We start from the raw sequence: 13457 nt of genomic DNA, 5'->3' as shown, positions 1-13457 counted from the left end.
TGTAGTTCACTGTATCTGATTTTTTTTTCTTGTTTCTTGCAAAATCTTTTCTTTAATCTGGGGTCTTAAAAATTTGGCAATAATATTTCTGTGTGTTTTCCACAAAGAATCTTTTTGAGGTAGTGATCATTGAATTTTTTCTATTTCTACTTTCCCCTTCTGTTCTTTCACTCCAGGACAATTTTCTTGGATTATTTCTTGCATTATTGTGTCAAGGTCACAACTTTTTTTGTTCACAACTTTTAGGCAGTCCAATTATTCTTATGTTTTTCTTTTCTTGATCTGTTCTCCAAAACTGTTATTTTTTTATGTTTTACATTCTGCTCTGTTTTTTCATTCTTTTGTTATTTCTTGGTCTCTCATAGCTTCACTGGCTTCCCTTTGCCTGATTCTTACTTTTAAAGAGTTATTTTTATCTTTGAGACTCTGTATGTCCTTTTCTAGTTGGTTAACTTTTTTTTTTTCCATAAACTTCTTGTTTTCCTTGGGTGGTTTTTATTTTTTTAATTTTAATTTTTTATTTTTTCCCTCAAGTCTCTCATTTTATTTTTAAATTTTTTTTTGAATTCCTCTATAAATTCTAGATAGAAAGCCATTTCAGATTACCTTTTTGGGTAGAAGCTTTTTTTTTTTTTTTTTTTTTTTTTTTTTTTTTTTTTTTTAACTTTAGTGTTCTCCTATGAAGATGAATCCTGGTCTTCCAATACTCAAAGTATATTTCTATAGTGGGGTTCTTTCTTCTTTGCCATTTCATTTTTTAAAAAAATAAGGGGTATTTAATAAGAGATATTCTGGCTCCACCTCAGTTCTCCCCTCTGACCAGGAACCCCAAATCAAGAGTTCCACCTTCCTGCAAGTGCTCACAGCCAGCAGTGTCCCTGCCCCACTGTTTCTGCACTCACCAGGTGCTGGTTCCTCCTCACCCAGGGAAACATCTCTGCAGCACTGCTGGATCTGGTGCTCCCAATCAGCAGAGCTTAGACCATACTTAGACCCCCATTTCATAAACAGTCTGGGAGGTGAAAGTGCCTTTGGTTCCTGCTGAGGCTTCCGATCAAGTTTAGCTAGCCCCAGGGCTTCCCACTTGGTGTTTCTGCAGTGCTAGCCCAGAGGTGTTTGCACTTCACACAGGCTAATTCTGGGTCCCAAGTCTTTCTTCCAGGTGGTATCAGGAGGACCCCTGTTCTGCCCCAAGCCTTTTTGATTTTTCACCAGTATGTTTGCTTTGAGGGGCAAATTTCTATTATTTGCAGGGGGGTGGGTTGGGGGAAATCTGGAGAGCTTGAAATTTGCCAACCTACTCCACCATCTTCCCAGAATCCTCCCCCAGTTGAAATAATAAATAGCTCCAGAGCCATATGCATTACTCTAGGAAGGTTTCCATATATTGAGTCAGACAGTCTGTTTCAAATTCTGATTCTGCTATTATGCCATCTATCTGCTCTCTACTATATTTATATTATATTGGGCATTATATTATATTTTCTTCCCTTGATTAAGTTTTCTTCATCAGTAATTGGGGAGGGGGGAGGGGGGTTAGAATTGGACTAGATAAGGTTCTGTCCAGCTCTAGTTCACTGATTTGATGAAAATCTGCCTCTTTAAAATAACCTTTCGTTAGTAATAATTGATTGCTTTTTGAATTTATTGGTCTTTCCAAAAAGAATTCTATTTTATGAATTTAATTTTTAATTTTCTAACTAAATCTATTTCTGCTTTTAATTTAATTATCTTTTAGGACTTATTTTATTTTCCCATTTTTCTAAAAGCAAATATAATTGCTTAAAATTTTCCTAGGCTGTTCAAAAAAGAATTTTGGTTCTTTTTTCACTTAATATCCTACGTATTTGAAAAGTAATCAGACCTCTCTGAGCTTTTTTTTTTTTTTTTTTTTTTAAGTTTTGCGCCTAGAATAATGGATAAATAATTGTACTTGAAACTATGGCAGACCATCAGGCTTTGCATCTGATACCTCCAAGAGCTGTGTGACCCTTACATCACTTTCTAAATGCACATAACTATTTCGTTGATAATACGTTTTAGAATTTTTCTGGAAGTCAAAGATGAGTTCATTTACCTATACTTTGGCCACTCTCCCATTTATTTATTTTTTTTAAACTTTGACTCTTTATATGAATGTAATGGACTGTTATTGCTCTGTAAGAAATGAGCAGGCTGACTTCGGAAAAGCCTAAAAAGACTTACATGAACTGATGTTAAATGAAATGAGCAGAACTAAGAGAATATTGTACACAGTATCAACAAGATTATTTGATTATTAACTGTGATGGATTTGGCTCTTTTCAACAATGAGGTGTCTCAAGGCAATTCTAATAAACTTGCGATGGAAAGTGCCATCCACGTCCAGAGAGAGAACTATGGAGACTGAATGTGGATCAAAGCATAGTATTTTCACCTTTGTTATTATTATTGTTTTGGGGTTTTTTGCTTGTTTCCTCCCTTCCTTCTTGTGTTTTTTCCCTTTTTGATCAGATTTGTGTGTGTGTGTGTGTGTGTGTGTGTGTGTGTGTGTGTGTGTGTGTGCATGCAGCAAGATGAATATAGAAATATGTGTAGAAAAATTGCATGTTTAACTTATGCTGGATTGTTTGCTGTCTGTGAGGAGTGGGGAAAAGAGGGACAAAAATTTGAAACACAAAGTTTTGCAAAGATGAATGTTGAAAACTCTTTTTGTATGTATTTGGGGAAATAAAATGCTATTTAAATAGAAAAAATAAAGTTTCACCCTTCATCAGAACATACTTTCTTCCACATACATTCAAAGAAGAGTGGTAGAAGTGCAACAATCACTAACCAGTTCATCTAGACTCTGGCCACATGCATTAATTGAATAGACAGATTTGTTATTTGACCATTTCTCCATTTATCTTGGGTTTCCACTGGCTGCTAACCTTTTTTTGTTTTATTCTTGCTAACAGTGATGACAGAATCACCGTTTTCTTGGTTTCTTGCCTAGAACATGATAACCCTTAGTAATGCTTTCTGAGTTCATTCTGATAATATTATTTTCCACGGAAATTATGTTCTAATTTTTCCCTTAAAATTGGTTCCTTTTCAAATTTATTGGTCTTTCCAAAAATAATTCTCAATTTTATTTATGAATTTAACTTTTAATTGTCTAATTAAAACTGCTTTTAATTTCATTATTTTTTAGTGTTTATTTTATTTTTCTAAATAGCAAGCACGATTCCTTACATTTTTCTCTTTATCATTAATACTGGCATCTAGGGCTATAAATCTGCCTGAGAATTTTTCAACTGTATCCTAAAATTTTTGATATATTGTACTGATGCCATTGTAATCTTTGAGGTAATCTCCTATTTTTTTCCATACTTTTTTTTTTTTTTTTTACCAAGGTATTATCTGCTAACTCATTGTTTAATATGGTGGTAGACTTACACCCATTTATTACAGTATTGTGATTCACTTCGCATTTTGTTGCATTCTAATTTTTGGATATAATGGTAGCACTTGCTGGCCAGGTTTGCATTCTGAGCATTTTCTTGGATTCTCTTTTCTCTACTCTCTCCCACCTTTGCCAAAAGGTGAAAGTAAGTGTCCATGGCTTATGCAGCTTCAAAGGATTCAGCAAAAGGGAATTGTCACTTTATAAAGGTGTGACTTTTTTAAAAAAAATAAGAATCTGTGTCTCTTTATGGTATCACATTAGAGATCCAGAGCTCGGAGCAAAGTACCTGACACACAGTAGGCACTTAGTGTTTGCTGAACCAAATTCAACTGACATTCTTGCTCCAAAAGAAACCAGAAGACCTAAAGAAATTGCTACTAAATGGCAAAAATCTTTCCCATTTTTTCTTAGAGGAATGAAAGAAGAAGATCAATGCATTACAGAGAAGGCTAGGTTTTTAATCAGAGACTTGGGGTTTGAATTCTAACTCAGCCACTTGGTAGCTATTTGTTTGTTTTCCAAGAACTAGTGTTGCTTTTGGCTGCCATATCTCTCTACTTGGCAAGGACATTGTCTTCACAGTCTAGCACAGATTCTGAGCAGATTCAGGCCTCCCTATTGTAGGAATTGTTTTGCATTGGTTAAACACCTCTTAAAAATGGTGATAAGAAGGGCCAATGTACTTTTGTTCACCTGTCATTTTCCAGAGTCAATAGCTTGTTTAAACAGGTTACATTAAAATTTTGATAATTATGCTCAGGATCCAGATTATAAGATCAACAGGGCATAGCTCCATAGCCATAAGGAACTTCAGAGGTTCTCTAACCTATCCCCCTCGTTTTATGGATGGGGAAACTGAGACCCAGAGAAATAACTTGCTTATGACCACACAGCCAGTAAGTATTAGAGGGAGGATTTGAAACCAGATCCTCTTAATTCAAGACCATTATGGATGGTCATGCTATCTCTCAGAAGGAGAAAAAACAAATATAATTGAAATGGCACAAATCTTCTGCCTTTAGATATAATTTATTTCATTACTAATGATAGTGCAACCATTACTTTCTCAGTTCTTAATGTGCCATGCGAGGAAACTGAAGGATCTTTCAGAAGATGAAATTCTAAATATAATGAACACTTGGCCAAATATACACAGAATAAAACTATGCTAGAGATGATGCAATTGTAAAGCCATTCAGGGACTGACTTTTTAAACATTGTTTTGTTTTATTTAGTTTGACTAATTCCAACCAGCATTAACTCTATTTCAGCTTGTAGATGATGAAATGAAATGTGGAAACTTTGTCTGCTTCATATTGTTGGTGTGTCTGTAGGTATCTCTTCCCCTTTTTAGCTCAGATTCAACCAGCAGGCAGAATTTAGATTCATTTCATAAGTAGCCAACAATAGAAAGGTCTGATCGAAAACAGTCTTATATTACAAAGTAACCTAAGATCAGGTACAATGAGTATAGCTAGTTATTATAATTTGAAAAAATAATAAAATAATTTTTAAAAAGTTAGACCAGTGCCTACTAACCTATGTACCCATTCTTACAAGGATATAAAATAAAATCTTTCCATCATTAAAAAAATTGAACCAAGAGGGATTTCTCAAATGTGATTAATTTTAGATGACTTAAATAGCATTTCCTTAAAACAATGCCTCAACTCTACATAAATCAAAAGAAAAAAATAAATGAATGAAACTCAGGATGACATCAGTCCAAGTTTATCCAAGTCTTGGTGTGGTGACAGATGATGTAAAGTAATCAACTAAATTTGGTAAGTTTTCCTCATTGCTAAACCATCCTTAAAGAATCATAACCCATCATAAATGGGGTCACACTATCTTCAGAGAAGTTCACCATAATATCTGGATTACTGTTATTACCTATGAAGAACTGATAGGTTTTGAAATGACAAGAAAGAATGTGTTCCATTTATTAGGTAAAAGTTTTTTGTTTTGTTTGGCTTCCTTGGAACTGGTTTCAGGCAATTTCTGATGTACTTTTTATAAGATTCTGTCATGAAGTTCCACTATTAGAAGTATTTCCACCAATGAGTGAATCATCAATAATATCCTTTGTCCTATTGAATATCTTCTCCACCTTTAAACACAGCCTTTTCTCATCTCCCTGATCTTGTAGATATAAGAAAATCTCATCCTGTTTGATGAGGTCTTGGTAGATGATAATAGTGGTGAATGGAGGAAAGTGGATGTGATACTATTGGTACTACATAAGTGGACCTGATTTTGGGATGGGGAAAAGATGTGGAAAAGCAGATGATGATTTCCATGATATCATCTCAAAGAAGGGAATATTTCAAGAGAATGGAAAAGATCATAAAAATAAGAGGATAGAGGGAATGGACCATATAACTATTGATCTATGTACCTTTTTCTCATCTCTATCATATCTTCATGAGAATAATCTTTCCATTCATTTAGGACATTCTTTTTTAATTTAAAAAATTTTAATAACTTTTATTTTTGCCAAATACATACAAAGATAGTTTTCAACATTCACATTGCAAAACCTTCTGTTCCAAATTTTTCTCCTTCCTTCCCCTCATCCTCTTCCATAGATAGCAAGCAATCCACTGGTTAAACATGTGTAATTCTTCTAAACATAATTCCAATTCATCATGTTTCACAAGAAAAAGCAGATCAAAAGGTGAAAGAAAACCCCCCCACAAAAAACAAGCAAGCAAATAAATAACAACAACAAGAAAATAAGGTAAAGGACATTTTTTTTAAACAAAATTTTTTCTTGGAGGCAATCAGGGTTAAATGACTTGGACAGGATCACACAGCCAAGTGTCTGAGGCTGGATTTGAACTCTGGTCCTCCTGAGTTGGAATCCTCCTGATTCCAAGGCTTGTGCTCTATCCACTGTGCAATTTAGCTATCTCCTCAAGGACATTTTTGATAGAAATACAAGAAGTGAATACCTATAGCTTTCACATATTTTCTGACAACATTTTTATGTCTATTCTACTGCCTGAGAGATGTAGAGAACATAGGATCCTATTCTGTATACTGATTATCAATTTTTTAAAGCCTTTTGAGGTAGAACAAAATGTAGCTTGAAGGCTGTTCTCAAATAAGGTGTCTCCTACGCATACATTAAAATCATACAGGACTCTTTTTAGAAATGAGACAATGGAGATAACACTTTAGACAAATCATTGAATAAAGCTAACATAAAGTGAGCTGTAATACCAGGAAACACCTGAGGAGTTTGCCATGTCATGGCTGATGTATTACAGAGTCCTCCTAAAAGGAATCCTATCAATGGAGAAATTCTCCAGCTGCTCCTGTTTGCAGATGACATTGTATCAAATGAGACAATATTTGTAAAGTACTTTCACAGCACCAGACACATAGTAGGCACTATATAAATGCTTTCTTCCTTCCTACTAATTGCAACTAGTCCCAGTCCACAAAACCTCCTTAATGTAGTTCACAGTAGTGTGAAAGAGAGTGGGCTAAGCCATAAATTTGGGAAAGACATGAGATGAGTTTTGTATATTTTGCCAATTAATTGGAGGAGCATCTTGGACTTTTAGCTTGGGCAAACACCGCAAAGAAGTAAGATGCTCATAGAATTGAACAGGAAGAGATCAAACTTTTCATATTAGGAAAAGGACACATTCAGTGATGTCAAACTGCCTCAGAAGTACCCTAATAACATAATATTCTCCCATTAATGCTATATAAGTTATAGAGCATGATCTCAAAAATGTGAAACTAGCCCATAGGGTATATCATGGGTATAAGCAGGATGCAGCACATGATCAATAATAACTTATAAAAATAAATGCTTTTACAGGGCATCTTGGAAGTAAAGGATGTAGAACTCAGCGAAAGAACTCTGGGAGATGACTATGAACCACTACATCGAATTTCCAGTCCCTCTAATTTTGTCCGCCGGCATTTTGGATTTTCTTCACAGGCTAATTGTACACTATTTCAAAGTCCGATTCTTTTTGTTCAGCAAAACAACTATTTTGTCATGTATACATATATTGTATTTAATTTATACTCTAACATATTTAACATGTATTGGTCGACCTGCCATCTTGGGGGGCGGAAGGAGGGGAAAAATTGGAACAAATGGATTGGCAATTGTCAATGTTGTAAAATTATCCATGCATAGATCTGATAAATAAAAACTATTATAAAAAAAGGATGTAGATCAATCATGTGATAAGAATGAATAAGAATAAAGAACCAAATTTGACATTTGCATTTGCAAACTACGAAGGGAATCTTAGGGGGATCTATGTGGTTTTTGGATAGATATAGAGGATTTGTAGAAAGAAGAATTATGGGAGAATGGCTAATGAGGGCCAATTCCTGGAGCATATATAGTATGCTCTACCTCATGTATATCTATGTAGAGGCTGGGTGATGGAGGGGCCCTTTCTCCTCTCTGACTCAGAACATTCACAGGTTTCCCATCACTTTATCATCAGCTTACTGTGTAGTGATGAAAAAAAACCCCTGTTATTTGATCACTGAATCATAACTGAAAATGCACACAAAAGATTCTAAAAATTGAAAGAACCCTTTCTTCCCTGGTGGTGAGTAAGGCAGTAACTACTGCAAGCTTCCAGATAGTGAGAGAAGTTGCATTAGTGAAAATAACAACAATGCTTTTGGGTGCCTTATTTATCTATTGACATCACCATATGGCCATGAATGCATTGTGTTGCTTCTTTCATTTTTGTCTCTGATGTGTTTATTCTTTTCTAATCTTAACTGTATAAGAATGAAGGATTGATGGATCGGGTTTTGATCTGGTTAATTTTAGAAGGCTGGAAGAGCCACCAGAGATTCAACAATTGGAATATCCATGGCAGAGTCTACTGGTCACTGCTGCAGCCAAAGACAAAGAGGAACCGATCCTGAGGAGTGATCCACTTGACCTTGCCTAGTACTGAATCAAGCAGACAACTGAAATTTAGTATCTGCAAAAAAGGGAGTGATTTATCCTTTGGTTTAGGCTCATTAGAAATGAACTTCTGGACTATGTTTTTAGGTATGTTTAAGTTTGAACTTGGGGAGTGAGATAGTTTGGTGGATAGAGTGCCAGGCTGAAGTCAGGAAGACTCATTTTTCTGAGTTCAAATCTGACTTCAGACACTTACTAGGTTTGCGACCTGACAAGTCACTTTACCCTGTTTCCCTCAGTTTCCTCATTTGTAAAATGAACTGGAGAAGGAAATGGCAAACCATTCCAGTCTCTTTGCCAAGAAAACCTTAAATGGGGTTACAAAGAATTGGATATGACTGAAAATGGCTGAACAACATCAAAGTTTGAACCTATTCTCCCTTGAACTGAGTGGTTGTGTTGAGAGAAAAAGTTTGAGAAAGGTGAGTTTGTACTTCTGTTCTTGCTATATCTACTTAGTAAATATTCCTTTATAAAATATATTTGTAATTAATTGGTTAACTAATATTAAGGAGATTGCAACTGGTTAACTGCTATCAGAAAGAAACCAAATGGTTAAATGATCAATTGATATTTGTGGGGAGATATTTGTTGCAGGCTTGTGATTGATATCATTAGAAAGATACCTTCAGTCCCTCAAAGGCCACTGTAGAAACCCACAAGGAGATGTAGCCAGATTTGCTCTGGGGACCCACTCTGAAAGTGCTAGTATAGTTTGGGAGATTGAATCCAAGCTCTACTTGTCTAAGAATCATACAAGATGAGAAACCATTGGGAGACTGTTGATTTGCATCAGTAGAATGAGTAAGCATTTCAGTGCATGAATCCATCAAAGTATTAGTCACAAAGTATTTTTATGATAATGTGATATATTAGAGGCATGGAGCCAAAGATTGCTTTTAATAAATAACTAGCTGTGGGACCATGAACATGCAATTTGACATCATAAACTAGCAATTTTGGTAACTAGGGTGAGTTCAATAAGACAGGGGTAGGAGATAGGTGGAAAAGATGTACCCAAGATTAGGGCATGTCTTCTCCTCTACAGATCCTGCATGTCTGCTGTTCCGGGGGCCTTTAGATCAGCTGGCCAATGGATAGCCCTCTTAGCCGGGTGACATCATATCGTCTTGGTGATTGGAGAATTGGTCCCAGGAGAGAAGAAAAGCACCAAAAATACTTTTGCTGTGGTGAGTTTCGACCCTGCTTCTCTCTCACAAAAACCATCATGGGAGTGGTGGTGTAGAGGGACAATTTTCTTCCCTGCAGAGATTCTTCCTATAGCTACATGGGACCTGAAATTTATGCCATCTGGAGAAAATGTTGGCACCCCGAGGTAAAACTTCAGTGGCACTATGCTGGTTACTGCTTTTCCTAAGCCTCAGTTTCCTCATCTGTAAAATGGAGATAATAATACCTATATCAAATAGGAGGACTATATGAGTTGATAAATGAAATGAAAAAACTTTGCAAATATTAATGTCAATTGACATTGAAATGATTAATTATTCACATGATTCAAAGATGCTGCCTTGCCTTATCCTCTCCTTTCCCTTTTCTTAGGCAGCAAGAGTCAGTTGTCTACTGAGTATTGTTGGTATGAACAGAACCAGGGAGGTACCTTCCACTGGCAATGAGATATAGAGGACCAATAGAAGACTGACTCAGTTGTACTATAACATCTGGGCGTGGCTTGTGATTGGATGCTAGAGGAGACATTTGGGGGATATGGAGGTCACAGACTGGGGGGGTGTCCCATGACCCCAACATCCATGTACTTACTCTCTCTCCCACCCATAATCTCAAACCTTGGCACTAACTTAACCTTTCAAAAGACTCACACCTATAAGGAACTGAATTGCTGACCCACTTAGTAAAAATTCTCAAAAGAAACAGTGAAACAGCCAAAATGTCTAAAAGCAGAAACTCAGCATGAACACAGTCACATCTGACACATCCTACCTCTGATAGAAATTATGTGATCCTGGGCAAGTCCTTTAACTTCCTAGTGCCTCAGGCAACTGTCTGAGACTAAACTTCAGAGAGAGTGCTGGCCGACATCAGTAGAGGAAGCTTTCTCCTCAATTTCCCTTTTCAGTGAAACCACAGGTTTAGTTCCTAACCATAGTTATATCACTACTATGGGCAAAGGCAACATGGTGATATGAACTGATCCCTGTATTTCATGGTCCAGGCTCTGTGACTTGGGCCAAGCCATTCATTAGACTGAGCCTCAGTTTTCTTCTTTGAAAAAAGGGGATAGTACCTCACAGAATTGTGAAAAAAATTATTTGTAAGTCTTTAAAGCAGTCCAGAAAGACTAGCTGCTATTTTTTTTATCCCCACTTTACAGATGAGTAAACTGAGGCCAAGAGAAATGAAAGAACTCGTTCAGGGTCATATAGTTATTGATACTGATCCTCATGCATAACACTATCTCCTGCCTTTGTACCTTTCCACTGGCTAATTTTTTTATTATAACTTTTATTTACAAGATATGTATACGGGTAATTTTTCAGCATTGACAACTGCAAAAACTTTTGTTCCAACTTTTCCCCTCCTTCCCCCCACCCCTTCCCCCAGATAGTAGGTTGACCAATATATGTTAAATACATTAAAGTATATGTTAAATACTATATATATATATATATAGTATACATGTTCAAACAGTTGTTTTGCTACACAAAAAGAATTGAACTTTGAAATAGTGTACAATTAGCCTGTGAAGAAAATCCAAAATGCAGGAGGAAAAAAATAGAGGGACTGGGAATTCCATGTAGTGGTTCATACTTATCTCCCAGAGTTCTTTCGCTGGGTGTAGCTGGTTCAGTTCATTACTGCTCTATTGGAACTGATTTGGTTCATCTCATTGTTGAAGATGGCCACGTCCATCAGAATTGATCATCATATAGTATTGCTGTTGAAGTGTATAATGATCTGGTCCTGCTCATTTCACTCAGCATCAGTTCATGTAAGTCTCTCCAGGCCTTTCTGAAATTATCCTGCTGATCATTTCTTACAGAACAATAATATTCTATAACATTCATATACCACAATTTATTCAGCCATTCTCCAACTGATGGGCATCCACTTCGGTTTCCAGTTTCTGGCCACTACAAAAAGTGCTGCCACAAACATTCTTGCACATGTGGGTCCCTTTCCCTTCTTTAAAATCTCTTTGGGTATAAGCCCAATTGTAACGCTGCTGGATCAAAGGATAAGCACAGTTTGATAACTCTTTGAGCATAGCTCCAAATTGCTCTTCAGAATGGCTGGATGTATTCACAATGCCACCAACAATGTATCTCACTGGCTATTTTTTATGCCCCAAATGGGGACATCTCATTTCAGCCTCTTAGAATCCTAAATATCATCAAGACACTGAGTAAAGTCTTTCCTGATTCTTGGTAATTCTAAGTGCCTTCTCCATTCTAGTCCCTCTCTTACCCTTTACTACACACACACACACACACACACACACACACACACACACACACAATATGTTTGTGTATGTATCTACATATGCATCTATACACACACCCTATGTATGTGTATCTTCTCTCTCCAGGGAAATGGAAGCTCTTGAGGTCTGTGACTGTTTTCACTATTGCTTCATATTACTAACGTCCAGCCCAGTGCATGGTGGACATTCAATAAATCTTTATCTATCAGGGATATAATACATGAGATTCTCATATTGGTTGATTCCTCAGAGCAGATGATTCCTAAGATCCTGCCCCACCGTCAGTTTCTATGATTCTCATTCTGATTCCCTAATTTTAAACAAGACCTCAGAAGGGAGGGGACCCCAACTCCAATTCTAGGTAGCTGTCCTTTCTGAAATGATCTTCTGTGACTACTGATGGATTCACAAATGACGCCATTGTAGCCGTTGAGACATCTAGCTACACTAAGATGAAGATTTTTCTGCAATTTTTCAGTTTATTGGGATTTCTTTCAATATAGTTTAATTACTAATAGCATCCCTGAGGTTTCTGTGCACAAACAACTTTAGTCTGCTTTGCAATGTAGCCAACTGGGGCAGGAAGCCTTGACCATTAGTCTAGGAGAGGGGTCAAGAATTCATGACTGTTGATGTTTAATAGTTATTAAGTCTATGCTGTAGGAGGCACTTCACAGAACATGCCCAACCTATGATGTGATTCCCTGTTTCTCTAGGGATTGGCAATTGGAGTCATTTGGATCCTGGGAGACTGAGGCCATGAGGGCAAATGTTTGTGGGGAAATATGGAGAAGCAACTGAAAAAGGGTAAGGCCATGAGAGACGTTTATGACCCTGGTTCACCCATTCTTCCCTGCTGCTAGCTCCAGGGCAGGACTCTCAGCAATTGAAGGGAGAAAAGATGTCATCCAGTAGGCTTTCAGCCTAACTCTAAGGCCACAGACAACTGTGGTCACTATGTGGAAGAATAATTGTCAGAGAATGTAGATTCCCACAGCCATGGGGTTAGAAAATGTGGCTCTAGCTAAGGAAATTGTTTGCTTTCCCACCCTATCTCATTTTCTCCCTCAGTCCCAATTATTACGGAATACTGACTGTATTATGCAGCCAACATAATACAAATGTAGCCCATGACTTATGGCCACATGAGTAGCCTACGTAAACTCTGAGAAAACATCCCAACGTCCTCTATTACAGATGAGTCTTGGAGAGGTTCTAGAATAATTCTACGTATTTCCCTCTCCAAGAATTAGAGATGATTCTCTAATGTGTATGGGGGGGGTGTTTTCTCAATCTTTTTAATACCTTGGACACCTTTGGTAACCTATATATGCTTTCTCAGAATATTTTTCCATATTTAGGATTATAAAGGAAATAGATTATATTGAAATAGTTATCCAAATATTTTGTAAAAGCAAATTTGTGGACCCAACATTAAGAACCCTTGCTTTAATGCTAGTGGGTTCAAGCCCTGCCCACTTGGTATGCTTTCCTTAATATTATCAGTTCAAAGTCATTTTGGTCAGCCGGTTATAAGTAACTTTTGAGAAAAGGGAATTTACTAAGATCATACTGTAAGAATAGTTGGAAAAAATATGCCTTTG

General features: G+C 36.7%; 1 long non-coding RNA gene across 1 annotated transcript; it reads left to right on the top strand.

Annotated features, from left to right (window-relative positions):
• The first annotated feature begins 8261 nt into the window (after positions 1-8261).
• LOC141547833 (uncharacterized) lies at positions 8262-12661 on the top strand. The gene is made up of 4 exons (XR_012483641.1): positions 8262-8477; positions 8630-8812; positions 9439-9580; positions 12570-12661. It is a non-coding gene; the product is annotated as an uncharacterized LOC141547833 (long non-coding RNA).
• Positions 12662-13457: the final 796 nt, after the last annotated feature.

This window comes from Sminthopsis crassicaudata, chromosome 6 (genome assembly GCF_048593235.1).
Source record: "Sminthopsis crassicaudata isolate SCR6 chromosome 6, ASM4859323v1, whole genome shotgun sequence".
Lineage (NCBI taxonomy): Eukaryota > Metazoa > Chordata > Mammalia > Dasyuromorphia > Dasyuridae > Sminthopsis > Sminthopsis crassicaudata.
Note: the sequence above shows the minus strand (reverse complement) of the source record. Positions and strands in the feature narration are given on the sequence as shown.